The sequence below is a fragment of the Hakea prostrata genome, chromosome 6, assembly GCF_041222555.1.
Source record: "Hakea prostrata isolate BN-2017 chromosome 6, UWA_Hpros_2, whole genome shotgun sequence".
NCBI classification, from domain to species: Eukaryota; Viridiplantae; Streptophyta; class Magnoliopsida; order Proteales; family Proteaceae; genus Hakea; species Hakea prostrata.
In genome coordinates, this window is record NC_142605.1 from 7,903,302 (window position 1) to 7,908,366 (window position 5,065).

The 5,065-nt window shown below is 37.9% G+C and overlaps 1 non-coding gene across 1 annotated transcript; it reads left to right on the forward strand.

Moving 5' to 3' along the window:
- Positions 1-308: 308 nt before the first annotated feature.
- On the forward strand, positions 309-415 carry LOC149012193 (small nucleolar RNA R71). Its single transcript, XR_016174195.1, has one exon. It is a non-coding gene; the product is annotated as a small nucleolar RNA R71 (small nucleolar RNA).
- Positions 416-5,065: the final 4,650 nt, after the last annotated feature.

The window sequence follows — 5,065 nt, forward strand, 5'->3', positions numbered from 1 at the left end:
GAGATGGGTTTTTTTGTCCTAATGACAAGAGATGGTCCAATTTCTTTGATAGCAAGTCAACCTTAGTGCTCATCGCAATGGTAGGATTGATCTCATAGAGACCGCTCCTCTTTGGTTGCCCAATGGATGGAATCTTAGTCCTAGTTGCTGAAGCATGGTGTTGGGAGTTTTCACTAAGGGTCTCAAAAAGTTCCCATGCTTTATTCTCATTCTTGTGCATGAAAGTCCCACCACAAGAAGAATCAACCATTTGCCTATGTCGGTCTCTAAGGCCATCATAAAAGCATTGAACCAATTGGCATTTTGGAATAGCATGGTGGGGGCACTTTCTAAGTAATTCTTTTAGTCTTTCCCAGGCCTCATGAAATTGTTCTCCTTCTTGTTGGGAGAAACTTGTTATCACTCTCCTAATGCTATTAGTACAGCCAATGGGGAAGAACTTTTTAAAGAACTCCTGTTGCATTTCTGCCCAAGTAGAAATTTTAACATTGTCCAAAAAATGAAGCCAATGATTAGCTTTATCTTTAAGGGAGAATGGGAAAAGAAGTAACCTTAAAGCATCAATTGAGAGGTTTTGAATTTTAATCGTGAATGACACCTCTAAAAACTCATCTAAGTGCTTATAAGGCTCTTCATTGGCAAGTCCATAAAAAGATGGTAGCATTTGGATCACACTAGATTTGATCTCATATTGAGCCGCCCTATGTTAGGCAACTTAATACAAGAAACTGGAGTATATGTCGTAGGAATGAAATGCTCACTCAAGGGCCTTATTGGAGGCTCATAGTTTGCCATGGTTTTTTGCCTTCTAAGGTTGGCTAAAGTCTCTTCTAACTCTAAGTCAAGTGGAGTCAACTCAGGGTTTAGGGAACGATGACCATGCATACACACAGAAGAAGGAAAAAAATAAGAAGCTAAATAAGTAAAACTAAAAGAAAATAACTATAGCAAAAGGAAGAGTTTAGGACGTACCTGAAGCGCAATCCACGTGATCTTTTTAACAAAAGTTATACATGTGGGATCTACAAGATGGGGAATTTTAAAATTAACCTAAACAACCCAATCTAATGCAAATATTACAATTGAAAAGTCCTAAATACAATTATATCTAAGAAATAAAAGATAACAACCAAACTAATTATCGAATTGCTACTCTTGCAGTTACCTACAAAACAAAAGAAAAAGAGATTAGTTAAATAAGCAAAGAAAAATAAAAAATAAAAAACGCTAAAATTACTCTAAAATTATGCCTAATTGACAAAAATCAATCCTAGCAACCGTGCTTTGGTTCCCCGGGAACGGCGCCAAAATTTGATCGTGTCGCTAACCAATAAAAAATAAAATCTTATACTAGTTTAGCAACCAGGAAGTACGGGGTCGAACTATAGAGAACTAAAAGGCTAAGTTACTAAGATTGAATTTAACAAAACTAAATTTAAACTAAATCTATTAATTAATGCAAAAAACTTAAACTATGAATATGTGAAGATCTTTGGGATTTCGAATCCCCAATGCTTTTCCTTAATCGATATAACTCTACACTTCAAAGCAAATTAGGGATGGTCTTCCTAGGTATGCCCTATGTTCGCAAGACTATCGTCCTTCACTGAAACTTGGCACGCTTAGTTCGTTGAGCTATAGAACATCTTTGGCCAAACTCAAACACAATCAACTAGAAGATATAGAACAATCAAATTAATGAAATAAGCATGGTTCATCTACATCCCAAAGAAAAGGAACTAGCTACTCATTATCACAAAGTTCATAAGAAAAATAAAAATGAAACATAGGGAGAGAGAGAGAGAGAGAGAGAGAGAGAGAGAGAGAGAGAGAGAGAGAGAGAGAGAGAGAGAGAGAGAGAGAGAGAGCCGCATTCGCCTTCTTCTTCTTCTCTGTGGTTGGCTTCTCTTTTATGTCTCCCGCATACAATGAATCCCCTCTCTTTACCCGTCGTTTTGATATTTATTCTTTTGGATTTTGGGAAAACTCAAAACTGAAAAGTTGTAGATATTTTCAATATCGATCCATAACATCTTGAATCACCACAATCCAAGCTCATACAAGAGAGATATTCCCAAAATACTGAAGGTAGGTCTGTTTACCCGATTTTCAGATTTATTACCAATTTTGTTCCTTAGACCTCCACCTATTTCCAATTTGGCTAAGATCTAACTTTTCATGATTTGTTGAGCAGCAAGATTGAATGCCATGATTTAAAATCCACCAATATCTAAATATAGTTGCCAACTTTATTCCATATTATCTATAATAACCAAAATCTCCTTATTCCTGAAAAATACACAAAAATACTCGATTAGCTCTCTTTAATTAAATAAGTGTGGGGAATTAAATCAAATAAATAATGGTAAATGCATGCTTATCAATAACAAGCATGTAAGTATGCATATTGTGAGCGGAGTACTCACCTCGTATTCGACTTCGTAAACTTCAAGAAAGAGATCAATGGGCAAGACCAAGATCACCGAAATAACCCTAAACAAACATATATTGAACATAAGGAGCAAACCCTAAGGATTGAAGATGAAATGGAAGAAAAACAGAGCAAAATTGGAGTTACTGACTTTGTGGGTCGATTGGCTGGGCAGCTTGGCCCCAGTCGACCCAGTGAACAGTACGGAACAGAAAACCCTAAATCGGTCATAACTTCTTCCTTTGAAGTCCGATTATCCAAAATTTGAAGGGGAGTTCCCCAGAAACATAATAAGACTATCTATGATGATCTAAGCATCAAACATGGTCAAGGAATAGAGTTCTAAATTAATAAAAAACTAGGTTTTTAGAGAAAACAGTCCGTGAATTCTATGGAGAGGCAAGAGAGAATGAGAATTCACTCTAGAAGAATAATAACAGTAGATCATAGTTAGAAACTAACATAGGAATGAATCTAAGATGCTTTGAAATAAAAAAAGAAACAATAGAATGATTACAGATTCATGAAGATCTCACAAGATCTCTTCAAGGTTGTGTAGATCATAGAAGCATTGGAGTGAATGGAGATTCACTCACAACTACAAAGATTGAAGAAGAGGTATTTGCGAGGATACAAAACCATCTTCATAATCCCAGAGATGAAAAGGAATCAATTAGAAGAATAAATCAATAGAAAATTATGAGTGATTACTAACCTTAAGGAGGAAGATTTCGCCGAAAAACTTGAGAATTCACAAAGGATCTTCCACAATACCAAAGAGAGGGCTTGAGAGAGGTTCCCCACGTTCTCCAGAGGCTTAGGAACATAATGGGGCTGATTACCACGAAGGTCTATTAAGTAGAGCATCAAAAACCCTAAAAAATGGAGTTTTACGCATAAGCCCTTGTCACTAGGCAGCTTGGTTGGGTTGATTGGCTCAGTCGACCCAGGCTGATAGCAAGCCCAAAAATAGGGATTTCAAGCTCCAAACCTCAAAATTTTTAATGGGGCTTCTCCCAACTCGACGAGCAACTTACCTAGCATTGATGGACCTTCCAAAACATGTCCAACTAGGCCTCAAGTCCATCAACCAAGCTCTTCAACATCAAGAAGCAGTTCATCTCCAAATTAGACAAGGTTTCCAAATAGGGAACTCCACCATTAATTTCCATGGGTTTTGATTCAAACACCATGTCTTCCATTGAGATGGCCCACAAATTCTTCTTCCTTCACTTCATGTCTTTTGGATCTACACTAAGGAAGAGGTCTGACCTGACTTCCTAGGACCGTCCAAAGATATCAACACTATACTCAAGGTCCAACTTCAAGGTCAAACATCAATCAAGCTCTTCTTCATCCAAAACAAATAGGGTGTCTAGGTTAGGGTTAGGTGGGATTTCACAGTAATCCTTGACATGCGCCAGTTCTCATGCCAAACGGTGATGTGAGAGAGTGGTGACTTATACCCTAGCCACGGATTGATGTGACTTGACCCAACAACCGCGGAGAACCCAAGATATAGAGATTGTTGAGGGAGAGCGAATGACAACGCCTAGAGGAGACTAGTGTATTGCTTAATGCGTGTATACTATAGAGACATCATGGTAGAGTTAGGAGCATAATATCATAATCATTCATATGTCATACCATTATCATTAATTACATTATCGATATTCATGCTATATGTGTGGCATGGAATTTTGTGAACCAATGCATGATATGATGTTGAGTTGACCTCACTGAGTTCTATTGAACTCATTCCTTTTATATGTCTTTTCTATTAGAATATACTACAAGTTATGAGGACTCATTCCAAATGGAGGATTCGTCGCCGATAAACTTTCTTGAGGGAGCAACGGGAGAAGAAGTGGACACACATGACGCTTCATGCCAATGTCTAGATTGCTCTTATGGATTTGGCTCCCAGTAGGGAAGCTCTTAGATAATTTCGCTGCGAAGAAAACTATCCTCTTTTCTTTTAAAAAAATCTGATGTTGTAACTTTTGATTTGATGTAATGTATGACTATAACCTATTTATAATTCAGATTTGATAACTTTATACTTGAACTTGATTTTTCTTGTCCTTTAATTATGCTATATCATGTGTTGTATGGAATTGTCACTAAACCTAGGTCTTGCGGTGTATCACCTCCATAGGTATTCTGGTATGACTGGATCCAGCTGGGCGGGGTGTGACAAGACTTGTATAGAACTCTTGACCATGGAAGTAGAGTATGTGTGTGAAATCCAGCCCTAACCTTAATCCGAAAACCTTGTTGTTTGTAGGTCCGAAGACTCGGAGTGAAGGTAGAAGGCAACTATGGGCCATCTCAATGGAAGACATGGTGTTTGACCTAAAACCCATGGAAATTGTTGATGGAGTTCCATACTTGGAAGCCTTGTTAGAGTTGGAGAAGAAACTACACCTTGATGAAGAAGAGCTTGGTTGATGGACTTCAAGACTATTTGGAGATGGTTTGAAGGCATCCCTCCATACTAGGTAAGTTGTTTGATGAGTTGGGAGAAGCCCATGTAAAATATTGAGGTTTGGTGTTTCAATTCCCTGACTTAGGCTTGCTGTCAACCTGGGTCAAATGAGTGGGTTGATTGGGCCAATCAACCCATTGCTGACA